The sequence below is a fragment of the Suricata suricatta genome, chromosome 4 (genome assembly GCF_006229205.1).
Source record: "Suricata suricatta isolate VVHF042 chromosome 4, meerkat_22Aug2017_6uvM2_HiC, whole genome shotgun sequence".
NCBI lineage: Eukaryota > Metazoa > Chordata > Mammalia > Carnivora > Herpestidae > Suricata > Suricata suricatta.
The window spans coordinates 152614575-152632319 of NC_043703.1; the positions used below are offsets into that span (position 1 = coordinate 152614575).

At 36.6% G+C, this 17745-nt stretch overlaps 1 long non-coding RNA gene across 3 annotated transcripts in view; it reads right to left on the reverse strand.

The window, feature by feature from the left end:
- Positions 1 to 1448: 1448 nt before the first annotated feature.
- Positions 1449 to 17745, reverse strand: part of LOC115289180 — a 32624-nt gene continuing 16327 nt past the window's right edge. For all 3 annotated transcript variants that reach the window (XR_003907442.1, XR_003907441.1, XR_003907443.1), the window contains 3 exons: positions 13048 to 13253; positions 11544 to 11771; positions 1449 to 1606 (listed from right to left, as the gene is read on the reverse strand). This is a non-coding gene — a long non-coding RNA (uncharacterized LOC115289180). The remainder of the gene's footprint in view (positions 1607 to 11543; positions 11772 to 13047; positions 13254 to 17745) is intronic.

Sequence of the window (17745 nt, forward strand, 5' to 3'; positions counted from 1 at the left end):
CAGTTTCTGAAGGTTTAAACCATGAAGCCATCTCTGCTTTTCAAAGTGAAATGACATGAAAAACCAGTTTTAGGTGCTTGGCATTTTTTGATAAATTGGTTATTAAGCAAACTATCTTTGGAAAACCGATGTTTTGGCAAGATAACCTCGAGCCTCGCCTACCCTCATTTTTTATGTTCCAGATGCAGCACTCATCAGGAAACATAAAGATGAGTAAGGGATGGTCTCTGCCTTTTGAGAAAAGACTTTTCAAGTCTATCTCCACAGAACTTAGCATAATATTTAGTTTGCTGTAAACAGGAAATAAAGGTTGAATAAATGCATGAATAAATGAGAAACTCAATGTCTGATGGGGGACCCAGGCCATAAATAATTATAATATAGAGGTATATTTCCAATATTAGATGTAAGTTTAAGGCAACTGCTGTTGGTGGAAGCATGGGTAGTGGCAAGAATCGGACACACAAGAGAAGATATTTAAACAAGATATTTAAACAAAATTATCATCAGTTCCCGTGCACCTGCAGCCTGGACATGGCCAACTTGAATTCTCTGCTCAGAATCTCACAAGACTAACTTAGATATAGGTGGTCTGTGTCCCTTTCTGGAGCTTGGGATACTCTGTCAAGTTCACGTGATTGTTGACAAAATTTATCCCCTTATGGTTGAAAGATCAAGGGCTCTGAAAACCTAGGGGCCCTGCCAGGTGGCTTCTTCCATGCGCATCATAGAAACCTGCTTATTCAAGGCCAACAAGAAAGTCTCTCCAGTGAATTCTTGCAAGACAGAATCATATATATTTCAGCTAATTATGTGAGTGATGAGTCACCCCACCTTGCCTTACAGCCTAGTCACAGGAATGGCATACAATCTCCTTTGCTATATAACGTTGGTTAGAGTGAGGTCACAGGTCCTGCCTATGCTCAAGAGAAGGGGATTACACAATGATTTGGGCATCATGGGGCAGAAATCCTTGAGGTCCAACTTCGGTGTGTTCACCATGAGAGAGCTGGTTAGTAGGGAGAAACAGAAAATGAAGCTTCCATTGTTCAAGGGTGGCAGGAATCGTATATTGAAAATACTTGTATGCCAGGTGTGAAATCTAAAATAAATAGAATTAAAGTCATACCAACCCTTAAGTTTATGCTTATATCCATGCAGTAAAAAGCTTTCTTAAGAAAATTAACAGCATTCACAAGTTTGTACAGAGAATATGTTAATGTGTCTTACATTATTGTAAATGTAGAACTATTTCCTTTAGAGAGAAAGAGAAAAAAAGTAACATATCATTTTAACTTTCTGTTTAGGTAGCTTAAATTGGTTAACTTCTAAAGTTTTGTTCAAAAAAATGCACAAACTTTGCACAACATTTCCTGTCTTTGAGTTATACAATATCAATTTATTTGGAAAACCTTTTTCTTGCTGATCTGTTAGGGCATTAGAGAATCATAAAGATCTGACCTGCGTGTTGACTTTTTTTTTTTCATTTCTTTCTTTAGAAAAAGAGCTGTAAGGCAAGTGTGTCTGCCACCCACTCGTTTTGGAGATACCTTTGCTCTGGGCTTCAAACAGTCAGGTTGAAAGGAGTTGCAGTTTTACTGGGCTCCTATGTGTATCATAGAAAAATGCAAGACCAGAATGGGTGTCATTTTTTATAATTTGATGAATCTGTTCTTCCCTGATGAGAGACTTTCAATGACTCTCCAATGATTAGAATCTAAATCTTCTTTCCCCAAATTTCTAAGTAATGGAAAATGTTACATATATATAACATTAGACAAAAGTATAGAGAATAGTTTAACAAATGCCCATCTACCAGCCAGCACTCATCTTACATAATTACCAACACTTTGCAAACCTTTTTCACTTTAATTACATCTTTCTTTTCCACACTTTAGATTATGTTAAAGCAAATCTCAGGCTAATTGAATTTCATCTCTAATATACTCTAGTATATGATTCCAAAAAATAATACTCTTTTGTAAAATAACCACAATGACACTAAAGAATGAAAAAAATAAGCAGTTATTCTTTAGTATCATCAAATATCAAAATAATTTCAAAAATTTTTTAATTGTCTTATTTTCTTTTGACAATTGGATTATTTGAATCAGAATCCTAATATAGTCCACACTTTGTGACTCATTAATAAATCTCAAGTCTTTTTTCGTCTATAAGTACTCTCTCTCCTCCTTTAAAAATTTTGGGGGCGTGTGGGTGACTCAGTTGGTTGAGCATCTGACTTTAGATCTCATGATCTGGCTCATGGGTTCCAGCCCTGTATCAGGCTCTGTGCTAACAGCTCAGAGACTGGAGCCTGCTTCAGATTCTGGGTCTCCCTCCCTTCCTGCCCCTCCTTTGCTCAGGCTCTGTCTCTCTCTCTCTCTCTCTCAAAATAAATAAATGTTAAAAATTTTTAAAAAGATCTTAAAATTTTTTTATTGTTGTTTTATTGTTATTGCAGAAAGTGGGTGATTTATACTGTCTGGATTTTGATAATTACTTCACTATTGAATTTAATTTATCATGCTTCTCTGCCCCCTTTATTTAGATGTTGTGTTGAGCCAACTGAAATTATATCTTTGTAGGTCAAAATTGTCAAGTATTGACCGTTTTATATGGTTCAACTTAATTGGATTTAGAGGTTATGATGAGATTTAGCTTCAAATTTTTGACATGAGTACTTCATAATGGTGAGAATTTCATATTTCATTAGCTCATTAAATGTTGCGATTAATTAGTAGGCTCAGGGATCATGAGCTTGATGAAGCCATTATAAAGTTCAGTTTTTCAACCAAAGCTTCAGAGCCATTGATGGTCTTGCTTTGGTCCATTGTTTCATTAGAGGTTGCAAATTGGAGTATTTTTTAATTAATTGACTATAATTCCTTTAAAAAGATTAACTTTCCATCATCAACTATTGGGTTACCCTAAGGTTTACAGGAAAGTCAAGACAAGTGCTTAGCTCTCTCCATTAATAATTTTCAGAAGTATGTACTGGTTCATCTAGCATCTTCCAATAGTGACCAATGAGCTGCTTTTTAACTTTTAGTACTTAGAATTATTTAAATAAACATGATGGCTTTAAATTTCATGAAAATAATAGTGGATTTTGATACTCAACTTGTCTTGCATTTAGTTACTTAAGAGTCCTTTTCTAGTTGGCTTTTGAGGTTTCTTTTGATAAAACTCCAGCACACTTTGATAACTTCCTTGATTTTCCAAAATGAAAAATGTTATTTATGGCCCAAATATATAATCAGCAATTTCTCCTAAATACCATAACTTGCTATGGTGGAAACTGTGATAGAATTTGGGAAGTAAGAGCATCCATTTGACAGGTCATCATTTCTAGATCTTTTTAGTGGACAAAAGTAAAAAATGCATAATTTAAAGAAAGTACATCATAAATTTAAACTGAGATCTTCAACTGAAATTTATTATTATGAGGATTTTACTTAAGTTCTATGATTCTACATTTGTGTCTCTCCTCACATTTTATTTCCGATAAAATTGCAAAAATTTTATTTCCAATACACCAACATTATTGCCCACTTATTATATCCTACATACACATACAACAGTTCAGAATAATAACACATAAATTAAAACCAAAAACAGATCAAGATTTCTTTGTAGTTTTTTTTTTACTGTTAAGACTATATCCTTTCATGGAAGAGCCAAATTATATGTTTCTAAAGTACTTGAAATAATTATCTTTGTGTCACAACTCAGAAAAGTTCATTTGTCTCAATTTGCTTTCAGCTCTTACGAATTACTTTTATTTTTTTTTAGTAATTTTGTTTCACAGTTTTTAAAAACATTTACATGATTCTATATGATAGCATAACAGTATTGCAGATCATCTTTGTTTCTTCTTGAGGTTGTTTGCACTCCAGTGTGTACATGTACTATAGTTTACTTAGCCTATATCCTATTGGATGAGCATTTGTATTGTTTTCATTCTTTTGCTATTAAAAATAATGACATAATAAATAGCCTTGTGCCTATGGGGGGAGGGGACTATGAGTGTAATTACATTTCAATTCCTGACATGAGACTGCTGATTCAAATGGTAGAAACATATGTAATTTTACTAGATATTGTCTGATTCTGTCTTCTTGTGGTTGTATGAGAATGTATGAGAATGTATGAACAGTGTATGAGATTATTTCTCCAAATCCTTATCAAGAAGAATATACTGTTAAACTTTTGAATTTTTGACAGTCTGATGGGTGAGAATGGTATCTCTGTAGTTTTAATCTACAGATTAAATAACTCTCTTATTATTAATGATGTGAGCGTACTTTCATGTTAAAGGGCCATTTGTATTTCTTTTTCTGTTAGATCTATATTCAGATTTCTTGCCTATTTTTCAATAGGGTTATTGGAGCTTTTCTCCTCCATATTAGATGATTGCCTATTTATTGCCTTTCTATTTTAGAAATACCAATCTTTGTCATATATATTGCAAATATTTTTATTCATTTGTCTTTTATACTTTGCTTATTTTTTATATTTGCCATGATATTTAAAAATATTTATTTATCAAATGTATTAATCTCTTTCTTTATTGCTTCTTGTTTGTCTTCTTCCAGATTATAGAGCATATATCCAGGCTTTCCCCCCAATATTTGTGTTTTTAATTTTTACATTTAAATGTGTCTACTATCAATTTTCTTGCTCTACAGTGTTAGAAAAATATATAGTTAAAAAAATGTTTAATGACATGAATATCCAGTTACTGCAACATCACTCATTAAGCATTTTTCTTTCCTCCACTGATTTGCTGATTAAGTTCACTAAGTATCCATATGCCACTGGTCTTATTTCTAGATATTCAATTCTGTTATATTGATACGTCTGCCAATTCATGCAGCAATATCACATTGTCTTACTCCTAGAGGATTTATGTTTTACTCTATAGTGGAGCTAGCTTCCCCTCATCTCATCCCATTGCTTTTTGTTTTTCAGAAATATTCTAGCTATTATTGAATATTATTAATTTTACAATAAACTTTTATAATCAACTATGTCACTTCAGGAAAATAGTCTTCTTTTTTACTTGGATCAAAATGCATTTATAATTTAACTTAGCAATAGTTGGAATATTTTTTCACAGTCTTCCTACTCAAGAACATGATATGTTTTTCCATTTGTACAAGTCTACTTACATGCTCCTCAAGAGTGTTTTATACTCTTGTTTTGTTCATTGTTTCATTGTCTTGTTCAATAGACTTGAACATTTGTTGATATATGTTTTGCCTAGAGTATTTATTTACATCATACATGGTAGGTTTTCCTTTTCATTAACTCTTCTCATTGAGTTTTGTTTGTGTATGCACATTAGAGCCTGAATCATCTGGCATTCTAGGTCTTCTCTTTCTCTTTTCCATTTTATCTATTACACTTCTCTTGTGTTGTGCAAACCATCTTAATATTTAGCGAAATGGTCTACAGCTGCCCCTAGGGAGCCCTATATTTTTCTAATACCTTAGCAGGTCTTTTCTTATTTTATGTTTATTTAGTTATTTTTGAGAGGGGGGAGAGAGAGGAAGAGAGAGGAAAAGAGAGAAAGACAGAGAATCTCAAGCAGGCTTCACACCATCAATGCAGAGCCCAGTGGAGGGCTGAAACTCACAAACTGTGAGATCATGACCTGAGCCAAAATCAAGAGTTGATGCTTAGGCAACTGATACACCCAGGCACCCCCTTAGCATATCTAATGTATTTCCCCACCCCTTTTCCTCCCCTTTTATCTTTAGTGTCATAAACCCTTCTATACTTCCTGTGTCCTCTCTTCTGTATGTGTCTTCCATACTATTTACATTTCTATTTATTCACATGCTTTACAGTATAGGTTCATTTCCAGTTAATTTTTTAGGGTGTGCATGTCTACTAAGGCAAGCCTGTAACATACAGAATGACAGGAATTGCATTTTATACTTTTACTTTCTTCTTAGTGGCCAATGCTTTGTATGTACTATGTACCTGATACAATTTGTTAGGTAAATTCATCTTCATCAAATATTTTGAGGGTTACTACCACTTTCTCTGGAAGAGCTTTGTGCATTCTTATCCTGGTGATCGAATATGCTTAACAGCCCTTAAAAGCCAAAAGAGGACTAACTCACTCTTTCTTTCTCTTTCTTTCTTTCTCTTTCTTTCTTTCTTTCTTTCTTTCTTTCTTTCTTTCTTTCTTTCTTCCTCTTTCTCTGTATTTCTTTATATATGTAATTTTTTTACTAATTTTTCATTTACAATTTCATTTTATTGCATTCGGTATTGATGCTCAATTATCTTTTTTATCAGTGCAGTATATATTACCAAAATTATCATATCTATATATCTATATCTATCTATGTCTGTGTATCTACATCTATGTTTAGATATCGTACATTTCAGGAACTTTGCTTTCTGATTAAATTAACTTGGCTGTAGCTTAGGGTTTTTTAATGTGTTTCTGGATTTTTTTGGAGCTAAACTTTCATTCAGCTACCAGAACACAGCCCATTGGAGATTAGAGAAACTGTTCCACAGAAATCCACGTCTGAGATGGAGATTGAAGTCAGCTTTTGCAAGACCTCAAAACCTTTTCCACTGGACTCTTTGGCCTCCATCAACTGAAAGGGCTACCTCAGAAATAGTACTCAAGAGCCTCTTCTTCATCTTGAAGAACAAGTTGATGTGATTTGAGAAAAAGAAGTTTGGAGTCTTTGTGGTCTTGGTGAGCTTATAACACAGGTCTTGAACTTTCTGCTCAATTCAAACACATACCATAAGTGTTTCTCCTTGATTATTGTTGATCTTGAAAGAAGGATGACAAACTGCCTGCTTATAAATAAGTGACAAAACCCAAAAGTAGTAACAGCTCTCCAAGCTGTTTTTAACATCTGTGATCAATAACTAGAATAATAGTAGTCCCACCTGACTAATGCATCTATTTCAAAGCCACAAATAGATTTTCAGAGACCAAAGAAAAAGGAGTACTTGTTGGAGGAGGTCATTAAGAGGACATGATTCCATTTGACCCCTGAGCTGGACTCAAGTAATCCTAGGCTTCTTACCCCCTCCCCTGTCTTCGGAATGTATGTTCTGCCCACTGTTCCTACAGTGGGAGCCATTTTCAGGGCTGTATCCTTAATAGACCAAGGTATTGTTGAGACCATCTGTATGGTATATATGCTGGACCCCATTAATGCCGCTACACAAACTTCTAAGATTCTGGCAGCCAGATGTAGCGATTTCATCTTGCGGTGCCCAAGTCAAGCCTGGGATGTAATTTCCCTTGCCTATTTAACCCATTACCTTCCAGTCTGGAGTGGCCTGTGGTTTTGGTTTCTCTCTGCCCTTTGTGTATGGGGCTGATTTGTGAAGTAATCATACTGCAGTTTTCCCCCTCAGTGCTATAAGCTTCTACACATGGTGCTTTCATGCCTTTTCCTGTGGGGGGAGGCATCCTAGCTTCATGAGTAGACTCAATGGCTTAAACCTACATTTCTATTTTTTCCTTTAGTGCTTTTTATTGGGTCTGTAACTACCTCTCTGTCTTCTTAAATCTTTCCATCCTGCTGGGAAGGACTGTGAGAGAATTTTTACAGAGCATTTTGTAATCTGGAGATGAAATGCGTTATGTAAAGCCACTACCAAGTTGTCATTAATCATAACCAGGACTTAAGTCAGCTGTCAGTATTGCAAGGAGGAGCAAGTCTATGGGGTGAAATGACAATCCCTTCATGAGCTCTACAGTGCACAGAACTTGCTGACACTAATACTGCAGCTAGCCAATGAGCAGAAAATCAAGGTAATAACTGAAGGGAATAGAAGGATGTCAGTAGGCTGGGTGTCAGAGAAGAAAGTCTTCGTTAAAGAAAGAATAATTTGAAAGAAGTGAAAACTGAAGGCCTTGGTGATGGTAGAGCTGCAGACAGAGCTTCCTGTCTGTATCTGGCTTTATGAGAACCTGAATGATATTTGCATGCGTGGACAGGTGACAGTCACTGCAGAGTCTCCTGGAAAGCTCACTGTGTCTTGACTGCTCACTCAGATACAAATTCTGCCCTGTTTCTATAAAGAGTTTTGTGCCCGGAGCATTCTAAGTGCTCAGTAAATGCTAGTGTTTTATTTTGAAGCAGCAAAGTGCTGTTCACATTGGTCAGCACAGGCGTAAGGATGAAGCACATAGTATTGCTTCCAAAAATAGAGGCTAAATGCAAAACAGTGTCCATATCTCTGTCCACCTGAGATGATGAAGAATGCCTTGGCTTTATGGCTTTCCCCCAGAAAAATACTTGGAGGCATTTGGAGCTCACCCAGTTCTATCCCTGGAAATAGATTTGGTTCTAGTCTAGACTTTGTTTTTTGACCATTGCCTCCAAAGAACAAGTCATATAAAGCTACGGTAGAACCTTTATTCCCCGGACCTTTTGATAGAATTCACTAGGGCAAAAGTTTTCTCATCAAGACAGATGATTAGAATGAACACAGAAGAGGCTGGGAACTCTTCTCCAGACTGTGGCTGCACACGCACATCAGATTTTCACAGTATGTATTCTTCTTTGACTTTCCCGACTTCTTCCTCTGGCACCAGCTGGCTTGCTTGTTATTTAGGCAACCGAGCTTCAGCAGCTCAGCTTTCCTCCTTCTGCTTAGAAGGCTCTAAGTCTCCTCGGCATAGCTCCATCTTTTTATTATGTGGGATTGACTACCAGTTACAAAAGAACTCTCTAGATCTCCCTAGGGAAATAAGCAGGGGTGAGTGCATACTAATCACTGTTATGATGTCTTAGTTCTCCCCATTACACTGAGCCTTTTCCTTTTTCCCAGTTTAAGCTGAACTATTTTAGGACACCTCTGGGGGCAGTTTTGCCAGCAGAGTGACCACAGAGGACACTAACAACAGGTGGTATTTGTTGAAAGTTTAGCTGGTATCTGGTGCTTTGGCAAGCATTTGACATACATTATCTCACTTAAAACATAAGCAGAGAAATGAAGAAACTTTCTCAGTATTGCATGTCAGGATGTTACCAGGATTCATGCCTAGGCTTGTACATCCTGTATTTTTTTTTTATAATTATGCTCTATACTCTTAGTAAAGTCAGTACTATCATCATCAGGCTATGAAGCTGGCCACATTTCCCCCTTGGTTTTAGGCAGCAGATATAGTAAAAAAATTATTTTTACTTTATTATTTAGCTACAAATGGTAGCAAGTTCAAGTATTTTCCCTTGCTCAAGATATAATTTCTGGAGGGTGTTCTTTGCAAGGGAACTGAACTCAATGCCATTAAATACCAATTACCGTTAGCTCTTGCAGCATCATATTTAATAGGGTTTCACAGGAGTTGTCATAATGATGTGAAATAAGGTTTTGGTTTTTGTTTAATTCAAAAAGCAAGTACATACTTTTAAAAATCCACCAAGCAGTGTTTAATCACAATGTTCTCATCTCCATTGAGCAGATGATGCTGATTTTAAAGAGACGATGCACTTGTAAAGGAAACACGATTGCAGGACAGGAAGCTCAGGTTGGAGAGAAGGAGAGCTGTAGCATTATGCAGTTGGGGTACCCTATAGCTTCACAGAATGCTGAATAGTACATTTCTTGCTTTCTTATGTAAGTAACAAATTGGCACCAAATATGAAACCTAAGCCTAGAAAATGAAAGAAATCTGGTGGACAAGACATTTAATAGATGTTCTTCTTTTCAGTTGTGAGCAAGAGTGGTCCCCTCTGATCTTGGTGTTGATTTCATGCCTTGTGATGATCCAATGTGCTGCTGCCATGTTCGCAAATTTATGGGTGAGGAAGGCTCATGTTCTCATGGTCATGAGTTCTGTGTTCCTCCAAGTTTAATAGCAAGTTGGGAACTATTTCTCAAAAGAAGATTGCTTACTTACATTAAGGTATATGGTTATTCTCCAAAATTTAAAGGGACTTCTGCTCTGATACATGTTATAAGATGCTGAGCTATAAGGGCATATATCAGAGTGCTTTTCACTGAAGTCACAGTTAGCTTGAGTATCTTCTGTTGCTCTGGGCCCTGTCTAGAGACATGAACTTTTCAAATTGGTAAAATGATCCAAGTAGACTATCCATATGTGGATATCTGGTCTCTTTATCTAATGGCATTTATCAAATACTACACTTTTCTTAAGCAAATTGCTGCTCTCTATTATATCACTATCACGTCTTTAATGGAATGAATGAGCATGATATCCAACAGGATTGTGAGAGGTTGGAGAGTTGGCACAGAATTGTGTTGGCACAGAACTGGGGAGTTGACAACCCAGAGTTGTCATTCCTAGGGCGCTAAAACTGTACCTTTGTCTCCACCAAATGAAAGTAGACTACATTTAGTGTTCTTTGTTTATGGGAATGGACAAAAACGCATTTGTTCTACCTATTACTGCAAACTAGGTAGTGATAACTCTGCTAAGGAAGCGACCTGGTAGGAAGCTACAGGAGACATTATCACCGATTTCCTAGTTCCATCAGTGTTTTGCACTGGCCAAACTAGAACTGATCTTTCAAATATGTTATGGTGGCATCTCTTTGGTCGCCCCAGGGATCAAATATGTCTTTGAGTTATATTTTGGTAGGAATGTGGGTAATGTCGATGCTTTTATTTGGTTTTTCAAATCACAGTTCTTTCTCTATAGGTCAATATCCAAATGAGGATTCCGCAAGCTGGAATCACTATTGGGATTATACACATTGTTAAGATTATTTATTCTATTATTATTTATTCCAATATAAACTTACAACCTGAACTATTAACCATGAGATGAGGTGGACATCAGTAAATCTCTATTTGAATAAAGGATCAAAGGAAAATAATCTATAGTTGTCATCATTTTATTGTATAACTATTTACTATATATTTTATTGGATCATTGTGATGATTAAAGATGATGGATGAGAAAGAGCTTTTTAAATACCAGTTTTCTCTCCCACCACAATGTTATAAATCTCTTGAAGGCAGGAATTAGACTATCTATCCCTGTGCTGCCAAATGTGTCTGGCATATAGCTTGGCTCATAGACTTGGAAATCAGTAAATGTATGTTGAATTGAATTGAATAAACTTTACATTGCATATCCAGATTCCTCCTAGCATTAGAGAGTGGTGAACATGACACGAATGTTGTTTTGGAATAAAGGCAACTAGGTAATCTTGAGTAATATTTCTGTCAAAACCTGACATGTTCTCTGATGCATGGGAAAAGGACCTACTTAGTGGGAAAGTTTAAATCCAATCTATGGAAGCTTACAGTGCAGTAAAAGGCTGGAATTACCTACTATGTGACTCTGACACATCAATGAATCCACCCACATATTAGTTATTTCATTTGCTATATTGTTGTAAGAAGATGATGAATGTAATGTACTCAGTGTCTAACAAAGTCCTCGGCACAGTAGATGACAGATTATAGATGACGTTATTATTGATAAACTGCTGCAGGGCAGATCTCCTTTACATTCCCCAGGATTAACAAGATTTAAGACTTTTCTGCTGCTTTTAAATATTTGGCTAAATACTCACATATTGCTCTCTGGCACTATCTCCATGCAGATCTTCTTTCTCTGTTTTTCTTTCTTTTTTCAATGTTCTTTCTTCCACTGAACAATTATAACTATGTTTTTTATTCAATGTTTTCTGACAGCATGCTTGGCCTTCACTAGATGGGGAGTTCTGGGGAGTCCAAATCTCAAGAGTGACTCTGGCCAGTGAAGATCAGGGGCTGGTAGATTAATATTCTGGCTTCCTTGCCTGTTAGTGAGACAATTCTGAGGTATGTTTTACATTCTTATAAAAGGTCCCCAGTGGGTTTTTTTTTTTTTTTTTGCCTTGTGCTATTCTTTAGTGCACATTTATTAGCCTTTCTCCCATTTATACATCACTTATCTATCCCCAACATCCCTTATTAGGACCACCTCTCAAATATACTTCTCGAATCCAAGTTTCTGTCTCAGAATCTGCTCTTAAGAAACCCAAACAAAATATCAAAGCCTGCCTGATCATCCTACCTGATCTTGTTCCTTAAAATCTCATGGAAATGACCAGTCTCATTTGTAATAAAAACATTATTTTCCTGGTTTTTTTTTAAGAAGATCATTTTATCTCTAAACTCAAAAGGTACTTTACCATCACATTATACTGATGCTCCAATGTTTCAGAACAGGCATTGATGTGATGAAATTACTTTTTAGTAAGATCACCTGGGGGCAAGGTGAAGGTTTTGCTTAGTCTAAAGAAACTGGTGGAAAAGAGATCAGTTATGAGTCTTCTACATTCATGGCAGAATCCCCATGAAAGGTGAGAGAACTTGAACCAGGGCTGTTGCTGTGGATATGTGGATTGAGGCCAACAGATATGATAGAAATCTGAGAAGTTGAATCCATAGGATTTGGTAACAATGCCTTGCCTTTTCTTTATTCTGTGTCTCAAGAGTTATTAAGGTTTAGCCGTACAGAACAAAGTCTCTGGCTTAGGAGATGGAGGATGCTCTAAATTTTAGACCTATTGAGTATTTGCAGTGCATTGAGCCCTAGCATTCATTGAGGCAGTGTGATATAGAAGAAAGAGCTGTGGCTGGTAAAGCTTTTATATGAGGAAGCAGAAAGCAGCAGAAAGTGGTGTGCTTAAAGTCATGCATCTTGGGGTGGTGATGGGAAGCTGAGAGGTGGTCTCTGTCATTGGCTCCAGGTACTTCATCCTGTTCAGGGCTCTGTATCAATGTATGATAATGACAGTGTTGATCGTTTGGGAGAACTTAGATCTTCAGCCTTGATTTTTCTTCTATTTGGATTGTGTTTACTAGAACATTAGTGGTCATGATGTATTATTTCCTTTTGACCCTATTAATTTAAATTTGACCTATTAATTTAAAATGATTTTTACATAAAGCTTCCTTTTTTTTCCTCCCCCAGGATGGTAGATGGCAGGTTTAATAAGCAAGGGAACTTACACAGAAGGCCTGTCTTAAGTGGCAGGTTAATCCTCACACCCACCTGTCACATCTTAAAAGTTTACATGGAGGCTTTACCTGGGTTCAGTCATGTACACCATGCAGGTGTTCTCATCACCACATTGCTGTCTCACGCCCATGGACTTGGGGCAGTCTCTGGAAGTAGGGAAGACACGTGGAGCATATGTTCCAAGGACAGGGTTGGAGGAGGAGCCTCAAACTGCTGGGTTGAGCTCACAGGGCAATCGCAGTCACGTCCTCTAGATGACCTCCTCCAACAACACCTTACAGAAAATGAATAGTATGGAAATACAATGGAATTTAATAAGAATCAGTAATGAAAACAGTAATGACAACCTCTGCCAAACATTTAAAATTTTTAAAAAATACCAATTTAAAGAACTCAGGGATGCAGAAGAAATAACAAGCAAACTTTGAAAATACTTAGAACTCAATGATACCGAAAATACTACTTTTCATTATTTGTGGGATTCAGCCATTCTTTGCTTATGTGTATGTTTCCCTCAGGGAGGCTGGGGGGTGGGGCCTCTATGCACACTAAGCATTTTACTTAGGCCATATCATTTTTATTTTCTACCTCATTTATGTTCATTTGCGAGTTCATTTATTGAGTTTTATTTAGAACTTAGAACCTATTTTTTTCAAATTAAAAATGAATTTTTAGGGGCCAATTACTCACGTTAGATTCTGTGTTAGTTAGTAGTTGTATGACTATGTATGACTATTGTAGTTTTCCACTGGTTGTCAGGGTAAGGTACGCAAAAGTTCTTGAAAGTGTTACACTCCATACTGAATTATTGATGATAACATATAAACCTGTTTTTGTCTTTTGTTATTTTATTTTTTCCAAGAGAAATACATTGTGTTATTTGAGTCTTACAACTACCTAGAAATGAAAGTAGCATAGTTATTTTTCTTATTCTATAGTTATGAAGGCTGAGTAACAGAGAGCACATTTTGTTTGGAAAACATCTGGAGTGAGGCTGCCTGACTGGAATTTGGATTCTACCATTTGTCCCAGGAAAATTTCTTAGCCTCCTTGTGACTCAGTTCTCTCATTTGAGGATTAGATGAGAATTAAATATATTAATGTAATTCAAAGCACTCAAAAAAGTGTCGGGCATTATTATCATTTCACTTATAGTTATTGAAGAAGCAGTAATTAACAAGGTCAAAATCGTAACAAGCAAATGCAAATGCAGGAGATTTTAAATAGGACACTTTAAAAATGTACTTTGTGGATCCCTGGCTCACCTTTACCCTCTTCAGTGAGTAGATGATGAATTGCTGTATTCTTCTGAAATATTTCAGCCAACTCACTCCCCCAAATGTTGACAAAGCATACATTCCCGGTCACTTCCTAACAGTGTTGTCACTACCTACCATTTCAGGAAGACCGAGAGCTTAGAGGGAGCAATGTACAATTATTTTCAGGAGTTAGATGGCTGTATTTGATTCCAAAAGCCCAAATTCATGAATAAGCTATCTTCCCCCACCCCCCGCCTCTCTCTCTCTCTCTCTCTCTCTCTCTCTCTCTCTCTCATTTGTCTCTTTTGCATAGAGGGCAAAGAGTTACAGATGTGAGTTGAAACATTGCCTATCAATGTGAAATTTATGGAGAGAATTTTAATAAATACGCATGTATTTCAAGTGTCACTTATTGATGAAAACATGCAGATGTATTGGTTGAAACTAATTCGCACAGTTTGTGGTTTGATGTGAGAAATTACCTGCAAAAATATGGGGTCTTCTTAGTGTAAATGTATTTTTGCTCCTAAGGGTAATTTTTGGTTCCCATCATGTTGGTAAATATATAAATTTTCTCATTTGTCATCACAAAATATGACTATGTCTAGAAAGTTATGTTTGGAGGATGATAGACTTTTCTTTGAATCAATGAAAATGATTTTATTATGTTAGAGACAGGATTTGTCTTATTTTTATGCACACATTACATTTTTATTTTAGTTCATGGATTTGGATTTTTTTTCAGAGTCATAGCTTTTATTAAACTGACTTGATGTTATTTTGTGGATCATTTCTCTCTTTAATATTCTGGAGAAATCCTTTTGCTTTAAGGTCTGAAACTGCTGTTTATATTCTTAATGGAATATTAGACCTTGGAGGCTTCTAGAGTTTCTCTTGCCATAATCATCTACTATTAAAGGACTGAATTGTTGGTCTTCTAGGATAGAAGAACATTCAGCCTTGTTGTGTGTTACAGTTTAATATCCATCTCATAAAAACTGCTGCAAAATCAATCTTCAATTTGACAATACCTTGGATTTGAGGCATTGGTTTTTGAGAAATCTGTATCATTTTTGGCAGTTCTCTTTTATACAACAACAGTAAATCAATATCAGTTGTTATATTATTTTTCTATTTCTTTAAAAACATTGGAGTATCAAATTGGTTGTCAGGAGCCTTGAGATTTAGTCTTAAATTTGCCTTTAACTCACTTTGGTGACTTACTTAACCTGTGTGTGTCTTGGTGTCTTTATCTATAAAATGAAGAAGGGAATAGGGTTGGGTCAGACTAGAAGATCTCAAAGGTTTCTTTTATTTTTTGTGCTTTGATTTTACCAATGGTATATTTTGGACTACATTTGACAAACTCAGTTGTTACAAGGCTAACGGGTTTGTTGAGGATAGAAAAAAAGGATAAATTGGAGGAAATACCTAGGGTCAGATGGGATCTGGAGAATTAAACTGTCTATATAGGAAAATCTGAGTAGAGACTACTTGGAGCTGCTACACTGGGCCAAATGGCTTGGCAAAATTAGGTAAAGTATAGTAATATGTCACTAACAGGATTGTGGTGGGGAGTTAAGTGGGGGGCAAATTCTAAGAAAAAGCAAAGCTGAGAAAAATCCCAGGCAGCAGGTCATACTCAGGGCCAGGTGATATAGAAGTATGGCTTTGGATGAGTAAGGCACAGAAAGAGGCAATAGCAAAAAGGTATAGTCACAGGGGGGTGGCTTGGAGGAGCATGAGATAAAAGACAGGAAGTGCTGATATATATAAAACCCCAGAATCTATAGGGTTGCCTGAAGCACATCCCTATCATACAGACATTGAGTGTGCTGGCAAAAATATTAATTTTAAGCTCTACCAACTTTAGATGGCATTGTGTCTAAAAGCAAGCATGTATTCTTAGTGGACTGTGAATGAAAAGAGAGGGGAAGAGTGATCAGAACCACCATGTCATAGGTGTGACATCTCCTGCAAGACCTAAGTGCTTTTTTCCCCTTTTTCTACCAGCCAGAGAGAATCAGAGAAATGATGGAGGAGGAGGATAAGTACTTAGGGAAGGAGATTTTAGAAACTGAAAGAATCTGTTTTAGCTAGGATGGGAAAGATGTTTCCTTGGTTACAGATCTTTATATGTGGTAGAATTATGGTAAAAACACTTTAAGGAAAATTACTTGATTGCTGGAAGGTATCAGAGTTTTTCAACAAATATTTCATTGAATAGAAATGGATTGAGCACCTGCTATGTGCAAAGCTTTGAACTGAGTGCTCTGGGGGATATGAAAAATTATACTCCATTGTTCCTGCCCCTGAGGAGTTCATACTAGAGTTGGAGAGACAAAGCATGCCAAGGAATGATTAGGTGATGACATAAGATTTAAATATTCATATAGAATGATGTGGTATCCAGAAGGATTCCCTCTTCTTACCTCTGACTTTGGGTCAATTGAGAAATGCCAAGTATAAATGCATATTAGGGCAATAGATTAGCTTTATTTATAGTAGATAAAGGCCAGACTGAAGTACACACAGTTGAGCATATATCCCAGTGGGCAGCCTAACACTAACGTCCAGAATTAGACTTAGACTCTTAGCTATGCAGTACCTCTCTCCCCATGGAACAGAGAGGAGCCATCCTTTGTGGGAGAGCTTTTTACCAAGAAGAAAAGACAGGAGCTGAGTCTATAATTACTAGTTTATTCTTCACTCCTTTGCCCTGAGTTGAAGTGAATAAGGGGTAGAGAGACGTCAATAATTAAACTCTCTTTTTCTTGGAAAAATTTACCCTGAGTGGGAAAAAAACTCCTCCCTTAACAAACGATAACAGTACAAGAAACAAAGAAAGGTTATGCAATGTTTTGAAGAAGGGCACATGCTTTAGGTGCTAGAGACAGAAAGGATTTGTGGGCTAGAGTGTATTGGGAGAGTTTTGTGAAAGGGAAAGGATTTGAGTTGGCTTTGCAGTGATGATAACTTTTATTTAGCATGGAGAGGATCCTGCTGGTGGCAGTGGTGGGAATGACGTGGGCAAAGTGTTGAGAACACAAAAGAGGATGTGAACACTAAAGTAGAATGATGGCAGTGGGAACTGAAAGAAATGGTAGAGATGGTACTGAAGGGAGAATATGAGCTTAAGGGCAGAGATGCACACTCTCATTCCCTTTTGGTGACCTTAATTGTGTCAATTAACCTCTCTAGGTCTTTCTCAATTTCCTCAGGTGCAAAATGGGAGAGTTTGGATAAGTAGGCTTCTCTGGGTTTCAGTTAATTAGTATGGCCCACGTTGCTGGGAGGGGCTATTAAGATTGTCAAGTAGAACCAGAAAACTGAAGACTACAACAGGTATATGGCATTATTCCTTGATATTCCTGAGAGATGGAGAGCCAGAGAAGGCTTCCGTAGTCCGCAGAACTCTCTGAGAATTAGGGGCTGTGCTGTTTCACCAGGAACTGGTGACATCTAGGATGGGAAACTGCCTCCGTAGCACATTATGTAAACTGAATG